Source organism: Bacillus rossius, chromosome 10 (genome assembly GCF_032445375.1).
Source record: "Bacillus rossius redtenbacheri isolate Brsri chromosome 10, Brsri_v3, whole genome shotgun sequence".
NCBI lineage: Eukaryota > Metazoa > Arthropoda > Insecta > Phasmatodea > Bacillidae > Bacillus > Bacillus rossius.
The window spans coordinates 1,520,332-1,540,861 of record NC_086337.1 but is presented as its reverse complement, the minus strand read 5'-3'; the positions used below and the strand labels follow the sequence as shown (position 1 = coordinate 1,540,861).

Sequence of the window (20,530 nt, the reverse complement as noted above, 5' to 3'; positions counted from 1 at the left end):
CACTGGCAAGACCGAAAGCTGTGATTAAGCCCTGAAACCGAAACGATGGAAACATCCTGATAAAATAAATAATTCTGATCAGGCTTATTATGAACACTGGAACGATAGTGATCATAAAAATATTAATAACATACATTCTAGGAAGATGACGATAGCAGAAGAAAATGATGATGTGTCATGGGAAAGCTACTTAGATGTTGGTTGGTCGCGGTTGGTCGCGGAGACTGTTGGTGGCATCGGTTCGTAGAGGAAACTACTCGCACATTGACGAAGTAGGCTCCATACTTAGAGAACTGAGGGAGGTTGGCTACATACAATAATCACTTGTTTAACTTGCGTGTGTATAATATTGAGAAATAAAAAAAATTAATTTCAAATTTTTAATGTTTTATTTATTGTAATCTGATTTCTATTTAAAACTTAGTTCTCGTAATAAAGCTTCCTATTTTTATTGTACTTCAAAATGTGCTTCCTTTCCATTGATTGTGCTTCCAACTGTGCTTTCTTTTCGTTGATTGTGCTTCTAAATGTGCGTCCTTTTCTATGATTGTGCTTCGATTTGTGCTTCTTGTTGTTGATTTGCTTTAATTTGTGCTTTCTTTTCTATGATTTTTCTTCCAATTGTGGTTCCTTTTCGTTTATTGTGCTTATCTTTGTCGAATGTTCTTCCGATTGTGCTTCCAAATGTGCGTCCTTTTCGTTAAATGTGGGTTCCTGTGTGTTCGTTGTGTGTCCAGTGTGTGTACTGTGTATCAATTTGTTCTTTTTTTGTTGAATGTGTGTGTCGTTTCGTTAAATATGCGTAGAAAATTCTGTAATGACTGTGAATATTTACTGGTTCAAAATCTTTTTGCCTTGATAAAACATTTTTCAGGAATTCTTTGTCATTTAGTAAACGTAAAACATGTTCCATTGGTCTAATTTATTGGAATTGATCTTATGGTAGGTACTTTAGGTCTGACAGTTCGAAGAATTTGTGTTGACTGGTTGAAATATGTTATATTAGTTATCAACGAAGAAGAACTTGAGGTTTGGAAAAGTCTGATTTTACATCTGACATAGTACATGACCTGGCCTCGTGGTACGAGGACACTTGGCCTATATGTATAGCATTGTACATGAACTGGACGGAATGTATTTCATGCAACAAAATAATAGACTTCCATCTTAGGCAGCATGTAAACATATTTAATTCGTCGGACAGGTATATTGTATAGTCGTTTTTCGTAGAGTTTGATTAATAAACTCCACAAAAGTTAATACGAAACAGAATTTAAAATTTATTTTAAGATTCAGTTACCCTTATCAGTAGTATATAATAGCCGGAGCTGCGCCAGGATTCAGGTTGTGGATTGTGTGGATTGTGATTGTCTGTCCGCCATCTTGGATTGTGACGTCACGGCGGCCATCTTGGATGACCTTGACCTTGACCTTTGACCTTGACCTGGAATTTGATCCTCAAAAATCGTCAAAAATGACCAAAATTGGGCAAAAATTGCCCAAAATTCCTCAAAAATCGCCAAAATTTCCATTTTTTTGAAAAAAATTTCCGCCAAAAAATCTCAAATAATTCCACAGTTCAAAAATTAGGATTTCGAAAATCCTCAAAAGTCGCTTTGCCCTAGAAAAAACGAAAACTCCTAAAAGCGGCTTAAAACTCCTAAGAGCTAGCCGCTTATAAGCCGCCGACCTTGAAAATAAGGATGTCATGGCAGCCATATTGGATGATGATGTCACCGTTGCAAATTTTGTTACGGCCGCCATCTTTAAATTTTTTATTTATTATCCGATTGGAATGAAAAAAAAATTTAAAAATTATAAAAAATCCATTTAATAAAAATTTAATAAATTATTTATAAAAAATGTACTTTACGACACGGAGCTCAGAGTCCTCGGTTCGAACCCGGTGAGGGCAAAAAAAAAAATAAAAATGACATACGATCATTCCCTCGTGGAGGGCGCTGGCATACTGACTCCCACCACTTTTTTCAAAGCATATATATATTCACCTAGTATGACGTCATGTCCGCCATCTTGTCTTCGATGCTGGAAGCCATCATCATTGTATCGTCGGCTAGAGTGCGCTGACGCCATGTTAGTTTAACTCTTACCCGATAGAGTGCAGTAATCATTTATTACTAAGGTGCCCGCCATCTTGAAATTTGGCCGCCATCTTGAAAATCCGTAATTATTTAGCTAGAAATTCGGGAAAAGTTCCAAAATTTATTAAATAAATTTGCAATCAATATACTGATTGACCCGGTCAGTTCCTATCCTTGGTTCGACCCCTGGCCGATACAAAAAAATTAAATATAACATCAATTTAACATAATAGTAACAGGTTCGAGGAATTAAACACCGCAAGTTCTTTTACAAACAGAATATTTATTACATAATTTCTATTCTACTACAGGATCACTTACGAAAGCTAGCAAATTTATAATCATTCATTTAGTTCCGCATCGGTGTGAAATGACTTATTCTTAGCTCCAATCGGTTTATACTAGACAGAGTCCAACCAGATCCTTTACTGACATAGTTCTCCTCTTCTTGACAGAGTTTCTGGATACCGTGTTTAACAGTTTGCTTCACATCGTTAGAACTATAAATTACTGTAGCCGATGTCTTGAATGCACACTTTTTCACTTTGTCATCTAACGGATATGGCTTTCCATATAGACAGTCCAACCACAAGTTATATTTTAATGGTCCGTTTGTTGCTACGTCATCAGTAAGCTGATTGATTATGTCCTGTCTGATATCATCAAGAAAAGTACAAATATCCTTCGACTCACCGAACGTATTTAGATAATAGTAGTCTTTCAACGTTCCACGAAATGCAGTCTGCGCCAAGTAGAAACCATTATCGTTCACTTGTAATGCTCCGAACACAGTCTTAGGTTTAGGTCCATGTTCAGTCGTCATAGCAATCGGTTGCTGCGCATCTGTTTTTTTGATTGTACGCTCACGAGCCTTCAATCTAAAGCGAGGAGTCGAAATGTCTGCAGGTAGTTCAGCAGTAGGCACACGGACTTCACCTTTACATATTTTCGCATGTCGTCGCAAACTATCAATTCGAGTAAACCATTCATGACAATCATCACATCGAAACTTTATACGAGAAGGATTCTTTTTGCATTTGCTCCGCTCATGTCTTCGTGCATCATGGGAAAATGTGAACGACATATCACAGTAGCTGCAAGGATACCGTGCCGATGTAGACGAACCTTTCAGACCCGATCCAGATATGGACGTTGCAACAGTAGTACCATTTCCAGGCATACTCTTATGAACATCGACGCATCGCTGTTGCACCGAAACCTTTACTTTCTGCCGCACAGCAGGACCTTTACACGTCTTCATGTGCGTTTTCATATTATCTTTTCTGGCAAACTGCTTATGACATTTCTCACAAACAAACATTTTACGATATAGGTTCTTGGCACATTCTCTCTTCTCATGCCGTCGAGCATTGCTGCTGTTTGAGAAAATCTTGTCACAGTAACAGCACCGATGTTCGTTAGTTGTTGTCGATTCGGCATCCATTGAAGTCTCCATCGAGGGCGAAACGAAGTTCATCGAGTTTTCCTGCACAGCCAGCACTACCGGGATTAAAGTCTCTTCTGCTGGTGGTATCGCGTCTGTTGAAATCTCCTCCAGTGTTGTCGACGTGGTTGTCAACGGAATCTGCTCCTTCTCCGTCGTAGCTGTCGTAAAGGTTCCCGTAGACGATGGTACAACCTCCATCGAGTTCGACGTTAAAGTCGGTAAAGATGCCATCGAGTTCGCAAGAACAGGTAATTACGTGATTAATGCACCAGAAGAAATAAACTAGGTGATCCTTACACCGCCGACGTCAGTAACAAACTGAGCGCCCTGCTGTCTAGGACTCGCTTATATACATGCACCGTATGGAATAATACGCTAGTCAAATCAAGAAACATCTACAATAATACTAGAGTCAAAACAACATTAAAAATAGAAGGACCATCAACAAAAAGGAAGCACATTCTGAAAGCACAATAAAAAAAGGCAGCACATTTGGAAGCACCGACAACGAAAAGGCAGCACATTTGGAAGCACCGACATCTAAAAGACAGCACCGCCATCGAAAAGGCAGCACATTTTGGAAGCACCGACAACGAAAAGGCAGCACCGTCATCGTAAAGACACAGACCGCAAGTCCGGGTCATGTCAATATCAGACATATAGACCATGAACACAGTACACACAGGAAACGGATCGTACACACAGTACACACAGGAAACGAAACGTACACACAGTACACACAGGAAACGGAACGTACACACAGTACACACAGGTAACGGAACGTACACACAGTACACACAGGAAACGGAACGTACACACAGTACACACAGAAAACGGAACGTACACACAGTACACACAGAAAACGGAACGTACACACAGTACACACAGAAAACGGAACGTACACACAGTACACACAGAAAACAGAACGTACACACAGTACACACAGGAAACTGAACGTACACACAGTACACACAGAAAACGGAACGTACACACAGGACACACAGGAAACGGAACGTACACACAGTACACACAGAAAACGGAACGTACACACAGTACACACAGGAAACGGAACGTACACACAGTACACACAGGAAACGTAATGATCACACATACAGTAGCGGAAACACACAGGCTTAGTTGGAAATCAGAATACAAGAAATAAAAACATTAAATTTTTACTTTTAATATTTTATTACTTCTCAACATTACACAAATACAAGTAAAAGAAGCCATTATTGTATGTAGCCAGCTTTCCTCAGTTCTTTGAGTATGAAGGTATTTCTTTGATGCACGGATAGTTTCCTGCACAAAGCGAGCCATGTAGAAGTCTTAGCCGGTCAACCAATATGTTTGGATCGTTCCACGATGTATAATCAATCTCTTCTACCACCATCTTACTTGCTTGTTTATTATAAATACTTTTAATATCACAATCGTCCCAGTGATCATAATAAGCATTATCAGATTTATTTATTATAACACGACGTTTCCATCGTTTCGGTCTCAGGACATCGTCACATTCTTCGATCTTGTCAGCTGTAGGTGCTTCATCACAGTCTATGCCTTTGTCAACAGCCTCAGAGTCACTGTAACAATCACTGTAGAAGACATCCTCTTCACCCAGATTACCGTATGAATTCGCTATCGATGATGTCGAAGTGTCTTCATCGTCTTCATGCTTCCTTTTTAGGAGTCCATCATTTTTACAAAGAATGGAGGATCTACTGAATATAGGCTTGAATGTATTCTCACTTTTCACGGTGTTGATACTTCCATTAGTTTCAGTCTTCCTGAAGCCATTAGCAGCCTTCAATTTATGTTCTTCCTCACGATCGGGTGAGCTAATACCATCACGTTCAGGACAAGGAAAATTATTGTCGTAATGCAGATCACTCTTCTTTAGTCTAGTGGATCCATCGGTGTCCTCTATGCCGTAAGTAGGCTTGACTTTACATGTTCTATCATGTCTTTTTAAGCTGTCAATTCGTGTTAACAACCTGCTACAACGATTACAGCTTAACATGTTGCGTAGTGGGTTTCTAGCACAATCATTCTTCTCATGACGTCTAGCATTCCTTCTCATGACAAAATCCTTACCACAGTATATACAGCGGCTTCCTTCCGATTCAGCTGCAGATAACAAACCACGATCCATTGTAGCTTCTGTGACTAATGCCAGATGCAAACTAAGAGTTTTAAATTAGATCCAATACTTAAATAGAAATTTTTTCATATTTCATCAGCGAGAGTTAATTTATCTCATACAAAAGTACTTGCTGCAACTAGTTCTGCTTTTCAACAACAGATGACGTCACGTATTGCTTGCAGGTAAATAATATTTAGTTCTTTAATGCAGGATGCGGGATGCTCACTAACGATCGTAAAAGAAAGATGGCTTCGCTAGACTCCAAGGAAAAGGAAGTTCGTCTTGCATGTTGGTGCTCCACAGATGTCTCATGGCGTAATATTAATTTGACTGAGAAATGATATTTTTTAATTCCACATGATAAAAATATTACAAGTTTTGATTTAGTAGCAGAAATTATCGAATTAAATGTAACTCCAAATAAAATGACATGTCTCATTAAGAGTAAAACTTCTTCATGGAGAGATCGGTTTCTCAGAATAGTCAGATACACTTAAAGAAACCACAGGAATGATTGCAAGAACACGGGAAAAACCATCAAAATATTGACAAAAATAATCAGGAGCACAGGAGAAAAACATCATTATTTTGATAAGAATAATCAGGAGCACACGGAGAAAAAACATCATAATATTGACAAGAATTATCGGGAGCACACGGAGAAAAACCATCATAATATTGACAAGTATAATTAGGAGCACACGGAGAAAACCGACATAAAATTGACAAGAATTATCGGGAGCACACGGAGAAAACCACCACACATTTTCTATGATATCATAAAAATAAAAAATAAAAAATTGAAAATAAAAATAAATTAATAAAAAATTTAAAACAAAAAAAAAATCTACAAAAAAATACATAAATAGATTCTGCTAGCTTGTAAACTTATCATTGTTGAGCAAAGATAAGTGTACAAGCCAGAATTTTATGTGTTTTTTTGTAGATTTTTTTTTTGTTTTAAATTTTTTATTAATTTATTTTTATTTTCAATTTTTTATTTTTTATTTTTATGATATCATAGAAAATGTGTGGTGGTTTTCTCCGTGTGCTCCCGATAATTCTTGTCAATTTTATGTCGGTTTTCTCCGTGTGCTCCTAATTATACTTGTCAATATTATGATGGTTTTTCTCCGTGTGCTCCCGATAATTCTTGTCAATATTATGATGCTTTTTCTCCGTGTGCTCCTGATTATTCTTATCAAAATAATGATGGTTTTCTCCTGTGCTCCTGATTATTTTTGTCAATATTTTGATGGTTTTTCCCGTGTTCTTGCAATCATTCCTGTGGTTTCTTTAAGTGTATCTGACTATTCTGAGAAACCGATCTCTCCATGAAGAAGTTTTACTCTTAATGAGACATGTCATTTTATTTGGAGTTACATTTAATTCGATAATTTCTGCTACTAAATCAAAACTTGTAATATTTTTATCATGTGGAATTAAAAAATATCATTTCTCAGTCAAATTAATATTACGCCATGAGACATCTGTGGAGCACCAACATGCAAGACGAACTTCCTTTTCCTTGGAGTCTAGCGAAGCCATCTTTCTTTTACGATCGTTAGTGAGCATCCCGCATCCTGCATTAAAGAACTAAATATTATTTACCTGCAAGCAATACGTGACGTCATCTGTTGTTGAAAAGCAGAACTAGTTGCAGCAAGTACTTTTGTATGAGATAAATTAACTCTCGCTGATGAAATATGAAAAAATTTCTATTTAAGTATTGGATCTAATTTAAAACTCTTAGTTTGCATCTGGCATTAGTCACAGAAGCTACAATGGATCGTGGTTTGTTATCTGCAGCTGAATCGGAAGGAAGCCGCTGTATATACTGTGGTAAGGATTTTGTCATGAGAAGGAATGCTAGACGTCATGAGAAGAATGATTGTGCTAGAAACCCACTACGCAACATGTTAAGCTGTAATCGTTGTAGCAGGTTGTTAACACGAATTGACAGCTTAAAAAGACATGATAGAACATGTAAAGTCAAGCCTACTTACGGCATAGAGGACACCGATGGATCCACTAGACTAAAGAAGAGTGATCTGCATTACGACAATAATTTTCCTTGTCCTGAACGTGATGGTATTAGCTCACCCGATCGTGAGGAAGAACATAAATTGAAGGCTGCTAATGGCTTCAGGAAGACTGAAACTAATGGAAGTATCAACACCGTGAAAAGTGAGAATACATTCAAGCCTATATTCAGTAGATCCTCCATTCTTTGTAAAAATGATGGACTCCTAAAAAGGAAGCATGAAGACGATGAAGACACTTCGACATCATCGATAGCGAATTCATACGGTAATCTGGGTGAAGAGGATGTCTTCTACAGTGATTGTTACAGTGACTCTGAGGCTGTTGACAAAGGCATAGACTGTGATGAAGCACCTACAGCTGACAAGATCGAAGAATGTGACGATGTCCTGAGACCGAAACGATGGAAACGTCGTGTTATAATAAATAAATCTGATAATGCTTATTATGATCACTGGGACGATTGTGATATTAAAAGTATTTATAATAAACAAGCAAGTAAGATGGTGGTAGAAGAGATTGATTATACATCGTGGAACGATCCAAACATATTGGTTGACCGGCTAAGACTTCTACATGGCTCGCTTTGTGCAGGAAACTATCCGTGCATCAAAGAAATATCCTTCATACTCAAAGAACTGAGGAAAGCTGGCTACATACAATAATGGCTTCTTTTACTTGTATTTGTGTAATGTTGAGAAGTAATAAAATATTAAAAGTAAAAATTTAATGTTTTTATTTCTTGTATTCTGATTTCCAACTAAGCCTGTGTGTTTCCGCTACTGTATGTGTGATCATTACGTTTCCTGTGTGTACTGTGTGTACGTTCCGTTTCCTGTGTGTACTGTGTGTACGTTCCGTTTTCTGTGTGTACTGTGTGTACGTTCCGTTTCCTGTGTGTCCTGTGTGTACGTTCCGTTTTCTGTGTGTACTGTGTGTACGTTCAGTTTCCTGTGTGTACTGTGTGTACGTTCTGTTTTCTGTGTGTACTGTGTGTATGTTCCGTTTTCTGTGTGTACTGTGTGTACGTTCCGTTTTCTGTGTGTACTGTGTGTACGTTCCGTTTCCTGTGTGTACTGTGTGTACGTTCCGTTACCTGTGTGTACTGTGTGTACGTTCCGTTTCCTGTGTGTACTGTGTGTACGTTTCGTTTCCTGTGTGTACTGTGTGTACGATCCGTTTCCTGTGTGTACTGTGTTCATGGTCTATATGTCTGATATTGACATGACCCGGACTTGCGGTCTGTGTCTTTACGATGACGGTGCTGCCTTTTCGTTGTCGGTGCTTCCAAAATGTGCTGCCTTTTCGATGGCGGTGCTGTCTTTTAGATGTCGGTGCTTCCAAATGTGCTGCCTTTTCGTTGTCGGTGCTTCCAAATGTGCTGCCTTTTTTTATTGTGCTTCCAGAATGTGCTTCCTTTTTGTTGATGGTCCTTTTATTTTTAATGTTGTTTTGACTCTAGTATTATTGTAGATGTTTCTTGATTTGACTAGCGTATTATTCCATACGGTGCATGTATATAAGCGAGTCCTAGACAGCAGGGCGCTCAGTTTGTTACTGACGTCGGCGGTGTAAGGATCACCTAGTTTATTTCTTCTGGTGCATTAATCACGTAATTACCTGTTCTTGCGAACTCGATGGCATCTTTACCGACTTTAACGTCGAACTCGATGGAGGTTGTACCATCGTCTACGGGAACCTTTACGACAGCTACGACGGAGAAGGAGCAGATTCCGTTGACAACCACGTCGACAACACTGGAGGAGATTTCAACAGACGCGATACCACCAGCAGAAGAGACTTTAATCCCGGTAGTGCTGGCTGTGCAGGAAAACTCGATGAACTTCGTTTCGCCCTCGATGGAGACTTCAATGGATGCCGAATCGACAACAACTAACGAACATCGGTGCTGTTACTGTGACAAGATTTTCTCAAACAGCAGCAATGCTCGACGGCATGAGAAGAGAGAATGTGCCAAGAACCTATATCGTAAAATGTTTGTTTGTGAGAAATGTCATAAGCAGTTTGCCAGAAAAGATAATATGAAAACGCACATGAAGACATGTAAAGGTCCTGCTGTGCGGCAGAAAGTAAAGGTTTCGGTGCAACAGCGATGCGTCGATGTTCATAAGAGTATGCCTGGAAATGGTACTACTGTTGCAACGTCCATATCTGGATCGGGTCTGAAAGGTTCGTCTACATCGGCACGGTATCCTTGCAGCTACTGTGATATGTCGTTCACATTTTCCCATGATGCACGAAGACATGAGCGGAGCAAATGCAAAAAGAATCCTTCTCGTATAAAGTTTCGATGTGATGATTGTCATGAATGGTTTACTCGAATTGATAGTTTGCGACGACATGCGAAAATATGTAAAGGTGAAGTCCGTGTGCCTACTGCTGAACTACCTGCAGACATTTCGACTCCTCGCTTTAGATTGAAGGCTCGTGAGCGTACAATCAAAAAAACAGATGCGCAGCAACCGATTGCTATGACGACTGAACATGGACCTAAACCTAAGACTGTGTTCGGAGCATTACAAGTGAACGATAATGGTTTCTACTTGGCGCAGACTGCATTTCGTGGAACGTTGAAAGACTACTATTATCTAAATACGTTCGGTGAGTCGAAGGATATTTGTACTTTTCTTGATGATATCAGACAGGACATAATCAATCAGCTTACTGATGACGTAGCAACAAACGGACCATTAAAATATAACTTGTGGTTGGACTGTCTATATGGAAAGCCATATCCGTTAGATGACAAAGTGAAAAAGTGTGCATTCAAGACATCGGCTACAGTAATTTATAGTTCTAACGATGTGAAGCAAACTGTTAAACACGGTATCCAGAAACTCTGTCAAGAAGAGGAGAACTATGTCAGTAAAGGATCTGGTTGGACTCTGTCTAGTATAAACCGATTGGAGCTAAGAATAAGTCATTTCACACCGATGCGGAACTAAATGAATGATTATAAATTTGCTAGCTTTCGTAAGTGATCCTGTAGTAGAATAGAAATTATGTAATAAATATTCTGTTTGTAAAAGAACTTGCGGTGTTTAATTCCTCGAACCTGTTACTATTATGTTAAATTGATGTTATATTTAATTTTTTTGTATCGGCCAGGGGTCGAACCAAGGATAGGAACTGACCGGGTCAATCAGTATATTGATTGCAAATTTATTTAATAAATTTTGGAACTTTTCCCGAATTTCTAGCTAAATAATTACGGATTTTCAAGATGGCGGCCAAATTTCAAGATGGCGGGCACCTTAGTAATAAATGATTACTGCACTCTATCGGGTAAGAGTTAAACTAACATGGCGTCAGCGCACTCTAGCCGACGATACAATGATGATGGCTTCCAGCATCGAAGACAAGATGGCGGACATGACGTCATACTAGGTGAATATATATATGCTTTGAAAAAAGTGGTGGGAGTCAGTATGCCAGCGCCCTCCACGAGGGAATGATCGTATGTCATTTTTATTTTTTTTTTTGCCCTCACCGGGTTCGAACCGAGGACTCTGAGCTCCGTGTCGTAAAGTACATTTTTTATAAATAATTTATTAAATTTTTATTAAATGGATTTTTTATAATTTTTAAATTTTTTTTTCATTCCAATCGGATAATAAATAAAAAATTTAAAGATGGCGGCCGTAACAAAATTTGCAACGGTGACATCATCATCCAATATGGCTGCCATGACATCCTTATTTTCAAGGTCGGCGGCTTATAAGCGGCTAGCTCTTAGGAGTTTTAAGCCGCTTTTAGGAGTTTTCGTTTTTTCTAGGGCAAAGCGACTTTTGAGGATTTTCGAAATCCTAATTTTTGAACTGTGGAATTATTTGAGATTTTTTGGCGGAAATTTTTTTCAAAAAAATGGAAATTTTGGCGATTTTTGAGGAATTTTGGGCAATTTTTGCCCAATTTTGGTCATTTTTGGCGATTTTTGAGGATCAAATTCCAGGTCAAGGTCAAAGGTCAAGGTCAAGGTCATCCAAGATGGCCGCCGTGACGTCACAATCCAAGATGGCGGACAGACAATCACAATCCACACAATCCACAACCTGAATCCTGGCGCAGCTCCGGCTATTATATACTACTCTTATCTTTAGTTGAGAATCGAACCAAGGACGGAAATATATTGTATCATATCAATCGTTTTTAATATGTGTTTATTTTGATGAGTTTTGCCATTATTCCTGAATTTCCAGCTAAATAATTAGAGATTTCCAATATGGCAGTAATATTGGCTTACTGGAGCCAGACATATGAAAAACTTAAGCCTCTTTTACGATTTTGAACATAATTTATTAAATAAATATTTTTGTCTAAAAATTTTTCTTTTGTATTGATCAAGGATCGAAGCAAGAACAGATCCAATCAATTCAATCAATAAATTAATAAGTGATTTTTTTGATTATTTTTTTTTTTAAATTTTTGCCGAATTTTCAAGATGGCAGTCACATCAGCTTACTAGAGGCTGGTAATATAGGTTACTTTAGGACTTTTCTCCATATTTATTTAAATTATTATTATTTGGGATTTCTCTATAAACTGGGCAACTCATTGTCTCAGGCCAATATTGTATAAAAATAAGTTCAAATCATAAATGTTTCGTAAATAACTTTAAAAGATAACAACATAATCTAGCTCTGCTGAACATACAATATCTTTCAAAATAAAGTTTATTGTATCAAAAACGTTTTTATAGACCGCAAAAAACAGTCCCCTGGCGTGTCACCGAAGCAGTACAGTCACTTCAGATTAAATTAATTAAGACAATAACTATTTGAATCAACCCAATTGTTTGATTATTCAAACAATATTATTTCATTGTTAATGGGACATGTTTTTTTATAAATATGATTTTATCATACTAAAAAAGTAAATTACAGTTTGTGAACAGTCCCCATTTAAAATGACGCACCACGTCGTATAAAGGTTAAACAAGGGCGCTGCGTGTAACAGACAGCAAACGATCTGAAGTTTGCTCGGTTGCAGCCATTACCGCCCGGACGCCATTTCTTTAGTGCTGCACGAGCGCTTGTGGACGTCAGCCAACAGTCCTCTGGTGAGGATAATTCTTATTTCTTTATCATATACTATATTCAACCCTAGATACTTACTATCTTTATAATAGATCAATATTTCCTATGTACAGTAAAATAACCATGACTCAATTACATTTTGTGTTACCTTTCAATGAAATCAAATTAAACAGTCCCCTGCCTCTCAACAGGACAGAGGACTGATTCTGCCTCCAGAGGACTGTCGTTATATTATGTTTCTCAACGTGTGTTTTGAGTATGGTGCCAAGGAAGAAAAAACTCTCAAAGAAAGAGATTTTACAACGAAAAAGAGAAGCCGAGCGAAAGAGATATGAGCGTATTAAAAACGACCCGCAGAAAATGGAAGAGCTTAGACAAAAAGAACACCTCTAATACCTTAAGAAGAAAGAAAATTTGATCAAGACGATGTGGCAGATGTTACAATGGACCAAGTGATACAGAAGCTCCCTAATACAAAAAATATATATTTTTAAAGGGACTATATTTTATAAGTTTGATTAACCTGTAGACGATAAGACTCTTGATACAATTTTCTTTATCTATTTATGCTATATTTAAGTAATAATTAATTATCTTTAATTATAATGAGACTGATTCAAAGTACGTAAACATTTTTTTCAATGTATGTGATTTTAATTGATAGTAATTAATTACATATTAAGGATTCAGAGTTAAAATTTAAGTTTACGTAAAATAATATTTTAAAAAGTATTAACTTTTTTATTCTTTATCACTGTTCAAATACTTAAGATTTGATTTTGGTACTGAAATTCAAATAAACAGTCTCCTGATGAAAGCAACAGTCCCCGTGTATCGATTTTTCAGAAAATACTCAATATTTTCTAAATTAATGAAAATATGTTTGGTTCATCTGCCGTTTATTAATAAATAGGTGGATATATATCTCCTCAATAGGATTTACGAAATACATACGCAAAAAAAGTTGCCTAGAAGCTTTCCTAGAAAAGTCGCCCAGTTTACAGAGAAATGACAATTTACATAAAGTTATTATTTTTTTGCATCGCCCAGGGATCTAACCAAGGACAGGAACTAATAGAATTAATCAGTATATTAATTGCATTTTTATTTAATGAATTTTTGATTTTCCCGAATTTCTAGCTAAATAGTTATGAATTTCGCAGATGGCGCCCAAATTTCAAGATGGTGGACGCTGCAGTAATAAATTAATACTACACTCTATTGGACAAAAAATAAACTAGCATGGCAGTAGCACACTCTAGCAGACAAAACCAAAATGGTGGCCTCTATCAGACGAAAACAAGATGGCAACAATGAAATCATACTAGCTGGCGATACCTTTGCATTAGTGGTGGGAGGTTAGTCTGCCAGCGGCTTCCATGGAGAAAGGATGGGTTGCCATTTTTTTTGCCTTCACCGTGTTTGAACCAACAACTCCGTGACATAAGTCCGTTTTGAAAATAATATTTTATTAAAATTTGATTAAATATTTTTTTTTTATAAATTTTAAATTTTTTTACGAACTTCTAGCTTAAGATTTATTAATTTTCAAGATGGCAGCCGTAACGAAAATTGCAATGTTCTATAATCCAAGTTGGTGGCCTTAACGAAAAGTGCAACGATGACATCATACACATCCAGGATTGTGGATGTAACGAAACATGCAACATTTCTAGAATCCAAGATGGAGACTGTAACGATATGTGCAGCTGTGTTTTTTAAATATTTTTATTAAAATCTTATGAATTTAAAGTTTTTACAAATTTTAAAAATTTTCCAGATTTTTATCATAAAAATTAAGAATTTTCAAGATGGCTGCCATAAGGAAAATTTCAACATTAGGGAGTGGGACCATCGATTCCAAGATGGAATTCGAAATGGCGGATAGTTCTAGAAAACAAGATGGCGGATTCAAGATGGGCATCAGGGTCAAGGTCAAAGTCATCCAAGATGGCCGCCATGACATCACAATCCAAATGGCGGTCGGCACCTCGGTTTCTCAGCCTAAAGCCTGGTGCCGGAGCCCATTTTCTATAGTACTAATACTGCTGCCAATACGCTAGCAAAGAGGCTGGCATTCCAGTCTGAGAGAGGCGCCAGTCCACATGCGGTAATCACTCTATTCCCTATAGGGGTTCAGCACATTTCCAGAGCCCCGTCTGCGTCAAGTGGCATAACTAGAACTCCATTTCTTGGAGTGTTCAGTCGGGATTCTGATGACGCGACACTCTGAAGGCTACGAGACCTCTCCAGGCCGGAGCTGTGAGGTATATAAACGGGGAGGATGACCTGCGAGGGCAGTGAAGTGACTCCTTGGCGAGTGATGCAAGATGCAAGATGCAAGCTGCAAGCAATGGGCTTCGTTCTCGAGATTGGTGCATCGGTAAAGCCGCAGCGCCGACGAGTGATACGTGTGAAGCAGTGTGTTGTTGGTCCGAGGCAGAGCGAGCTCCAAATGCGAGAGTGAATAGTGCACGTATGAAAGCGTAAGTAATTTGTGGACACACAATTACATATTTATAATTTAATCAACAGTATAACAATTAGTTAATAAATAAAACTATGTATGTAATTAATTTTCAGACCTATTTTCCCGACCTTAAAGCAATACTGTGATTACTTACACTTTTTTTTTAATTCACAACACACCATAACAATAAGATGTAAATATTTAGTATGATTTATAAATACATTTATTTTAAACAAACTATAATATGTATTGTTTATCAACACTGCGAGATTTTTTTTATTTTTTTTTATTTGTTATGTGGCCTACAGCTTTTCGCCAACAGCGAGATTCATGTCGAGTTTCAAAACGCCGCAACCGACCAACAACTTCGAAAAACAACTACGCATCTCACATATTTTATGTCGAAATGTTATGACTTGAGGTCGCGCGGGTGTTAGATATACGTCAATTGTACGATTCCCGTAATTTGTTGCCGGAAAGAAAAAATTTGTTTCCACGGATTGTAAAAATTATTTGTATACATAATTAAAATTCATAAAAAAAGTGCTCTTCAAGTATAATTGTGTGTTTATTAGGCTATTATGTTTTGATGTACAATATTTTAGGTATTCTGGATATGTTTGCGCATATGGTTCATTTCGTTTAGTTTGTTTTCATTAGCTAATTTGTGTTTGAAAGTGATGTTAAAATTAAAACTGTTTGAGTATAAAACCGTTAAATTGATATCATCTTAGACATGTGATAATTGTTTTCATGTTTTGATACCAATGAGAGAGGTCGTGGTAGCTAGTGGTACATTTTATAATGATTTTACAGATCGTTATTAAGTGACTGTGTGATATTGCATAGTTATTTAAATATGTACCTAATTGAATTATGGTGCGACGAAAATTTTCTTCTGCGAATGGTAATTTCTGCAACAAAAAAAAACTAAACTTTGGTAGTCACTTTGGAAAAAGTGATTTTATGAGTCGCGTTGTTTTTTTATTATATATTTTGCACTAACGTAGTTTCTATTAATGAAATGTTCTATTAAAGTACCTAATTAATATAATTTTATGTCTCAAGAAGGCATTGTATTTAATCATTATTAAAGTCAAAGGTAATTAGTTAGATTAGGTCACTTACAAAAATAATATATATAATTGGTAAAAGTATCGAATCATATATCCAAGTTCATCCCTTGAACCTGATGGAATGATCTTGTATACATTGATCTTGTAGTACATGATGCTTGATGTTTTAATTTAGTATGGCCAAAGATCCTGAACATTGAAAAAACTTGTGATATAACAATTAATTATGATCATAAACTGTATATGAAAGAAAAATTCCACAAGATTTGTGACATAATTAGTTTATATAGCGATATTAGAGTTTTGTTTATGTCCAGTATATTTAGACATAATAAAATTAAAACAGCAATCACCATGTACCACAAGATCAATTTAGTCAGGATCAAGGGATAAACTTGAATAGGTGATATTAAATAGTTACCAAATTAAGTAATAATAATAAACAATTAAATTATTAATGTGGTATCGAGATATATATCAAACTCAGTGGAATTGTAGGTACTATAGAATACGATAGCGTGCGTAATATATTAACAATATCGTGTTGTATACTAGAATAGGACACTATAATACGATACCAAAGTTACTATCATTAAGAAATGTATTTTTTGCTAAACCCCCATATTCCCACGTCTGTATTGATATAGGGGAGGTAATGACGTCAGCGCCGCCATGTTTGTCGCGTCATCATTATTGTTATGGTACCGCGGAACAGAAAAACAAATCTTTTACTTGTAAGGGCTATGCATCTTCAAACTTTATTGTGCATGTGCAAAATAAACAACACAGTTCAGCTATGTAATACAGACGTACGCAACCAACGTAGGTACCTATAATTGTTACGTAAAATATTTACGTTTTTCTTTTATCATTTTGAACTAGTTTCTTGAAATATGTTTCCTTTACACGTGTTTATAATTCAAGTATGAGAAACTATATTATTTCCATAACTACATTCACATTTCAGAGATCATTAATTACCTAGTAAACCAAGTAGGTTAAGTTATGATAAATAAAGTAGAAATTAAAAATATATATATATTGCATTCCTTAACTTTATTTTCATATCATCTGGTTAATACAAAAGAATGCCTTAAGTACTTTACGTAAGGTCGAAAATCGAAAAAAAATTATAGATTTTAAAGTAGAAATGATGTTAGAAATAGAGCTTTAATTTTATCGCAACGTACGCCTAATTTATGTTAGGGTCTTCCTCATTGCATTTGACACTTGCTTAAAATAGTTAAATGTAATGTAAACAAATGATAAGACAACAAAATTTGCAGAATTTTTTTTTTTTGTTATTTCGATATTGTTGCCATTTTGTACATCATACTTTCTCGAAGAGCTTGGCACTTAACAAGTATAATGATATAGAATTAAAAGTAAATACGTTAGTTACAATTACTAAAAATAAACGAATGTTTTTGTAATCCTTACATACCTATTTACTTTGGCAGAACGGAGAAGAATGACAAGACGTTTAGTTCAAAGTTTGAACATTGATTTTATTTCCGCCAGGAATGAACTCAAAATAAAACGCCAACTTTATCCAAGCTATGAGTTGTCAATACACACGTCCCAATGTCCGTAATTTAAAATGCCTGTGACGTTTAAAAGTCTACTACAGATTCTAACAAAATGTAAACATTTGAGATACGTGCTGTAATTCATCTACTTGAACAACGTGAGGTACAACCAATGCATTATTCCCTCACTTAAGCATTAGAATTCACCCGTACAGAAATGTGAGAGGCGACGTGTGGTGGGAAGACAACTTACTTGTAACAGCCGGTTAGGTATCCTTTCCTCCGGGGCAGTCTGGATCGCACAAGGAGAGCCGATTGTTTCACATGTCACACACACGTGCACTCGACGGCTCCGCGCACCTCCACACAGGACACAGCCGGTATTGATAACGAGGTTGTTTCTAGCGCGCGACAACAGCGACGCGACACATGACACACGACACACGGCACACGACACACGCTCTCCCCAACACAACTGCAGCGCGACCCACGGGTGATCTCACAGCTACGTCATCAGCGCGCGGTGTTGCCAAGTCGACCAGAACGAGCCCTGCGCAGTGCTCAATACCATCTTCCGCGTCTTCTTCTCTCCTCCGGCTGGTACCTACTGCATGTCGGCATGTACCTTGTGACAATGTTCCGGCAATGTGGCTACTTCATCCTCTTGATTCTTGCCGTTTATATATATTTTAATATCACATATTTTATTGTTATCTAGTTGTTTTATTGACGTTTTACTCGTGTTATATAATTGTTTTATGTAGGCTCAGGTGAAATAAACTAAAAGAATTGACTGACATTTAAATGTAATAATTACTTAAGAAATATTATAATAAAAACAAATGAGCTAGCCTTCCAGTACTCGCCAGTAATGTGTAACATCTAACCTCGGTAAAGAGCAATTCCATTATCTGATTTTCGAAAAGTAATTTTATTATAATACTGCCCATCTTATTAAAATTCATCAAACAGTTTATACTAAAAAAAAAAATTTCTTTGGGTTTGTGAACTTTGGTTCGCGCCATCCGCTACAGATGACAGCATCGTTGTTACTCATATCCGTTCCATGTGACTTCCGTTCCATTCACGAAGTTAGGCCGGGTTTATAGAAAACGCAAGAATGCAGAAACGCAAGAAACGCAACTACGGTAAAAGTCCAACCTTAACTCTACCAGCACGTTTATAAAAAACGCAAGACACGCAAGAACGCAAGAACGCAACGCAGAAGTTGTTCAACTTTCTACTTATTGCGTTTTCTCCTTGCGTTTCGGCCTTCTATGCTGGTTGCTTTAGTATGTGGAAATTGAAACTGTCATGTAATGCATATAGAAGGCTCTGCGATTGTAATTAATCGTTACGCTTGTGTTTCTTTATTTATGTTTTGGGCTGGCATTATTCTAGTGAATACAGCGCAATGGAGGAAGCTGATGAATTTCTTGTTCAGCTTATCCAAAATTTTCCCTGCCTGTACGATAAGTACAACAAAGATTTTAAAAATAATCATGACTTATTCCTGAAATTTAATTTTTTGACTTTGGCGATGGCCGGCGTCCTTGCGTTTTTTTTTATAAACGACTGTGAATTGCTTGCGGTTGTCGCGTCCTGCGTTTCTGCGTTCTTGCGTTTTCTATAAACCCGGCCTTACTCCTACCAAACGCCGTAAAGCGAGAACTAACATTTTACACATCAAGAATCAGAGCGAACGGTGGCCTGCCTACTGCCTAGTCTGTGGCGTGCTTGTGTTATGGTCAGTAGCACCATTCTGTTCTCCGATCCGCGGTCCATTGATCTCAGCCCAAGATCATTCTTCTAAACGTTGCGCCTGCAAGATCTAAGCTTGCGTGAAATGTAATCCATACATTTCCAATCTACAACAGGTAGCAGCAGTGTCGAATAAATGTTAAGCGCATTTATACTTGTGGGCTGGAACGATATGAATCGTTACAATCGGTTGTGACTCGGCGAACAAATGGTTTATGCGATTATCACCAGATAACGCGTATATAGTCACTGCCTTATCTTTCGAATTTCAATAACAGCTGAAAACACATAATTAAAAGTTAATACAGAACGAAATTCGAACATATAAATATATTTTGACTAAAAAAAGGCTTTTATATAATATGGAAAATAATCATGACGAAATAAAATATTTAAACATTAAACTAAAATAACAACCATTTCATACATTTAAAAAATTGGTATTTTTAGAATAAGTGAAGATTTTATACATGTATTATTATGTATGATCTGCATTTTTGAAAATAATACTCTAATGTTTACGTCTGATTGAAGTTGCATCTATAAAGTCCGTGAAAATGGCGGGCTAATGACTTGGGATCACACCTGAACTCTTTAAGTTGCAACTGGCGGTTAGTGAGGTGGGATGATGAGTGCGACGATAGCTGGTACTTCAAGCACGGTGTAGCCTCTAAGCGCATGTTTCTGCACGGGGGCAACTATCAGATTTGAGTGGTAACCATAAACATTATACGGCAGAGAACTGGAAGATGAGAGTGTAATGCCAGAATCTGTACCGGTAGTTCCTGGGGGGGGGGGGGGGGGGGAGCATAACGAGAACCGGTTGGCAACTCTGCACACCACGTCACGTGGGCGGACCCGTGCAGTGACACTGCTGGCACGCAGTACAATGTCTGTGT

At 37.2% G+C, this 20,530-nt stretch overlaps 1 protein-coding gene across 5 annotated transcripts in view; it reads right to left on the bottom strand.

The window, feature by feature from the left end:
• The window catches only part of LOC134535708 (uncharacterized), a 398,944-nt gene extending 380,483 nt beyond the window's left edge, over positions 1-18,461 (bottom strand). For 4 of the 5 annotated variants that reach the window (XM_063374908.1, XM_063374910.1, XM_063374913.1 and 1 more), the window contains exon 1: positions 18,124-18,349. The gene's annotated coding sequence lies outside the window, so the exon portion shown is untranslated. Of the gene's footprint in view, positions 1-18,123 lie in introns of all 5 variants that reach the window. The other variant, XM_063374911.1, reaches the window with a different exon arrangement.
• Between the last annotated feature and the right edge of the window lie 2,069 nt (positions 18,462-20,530).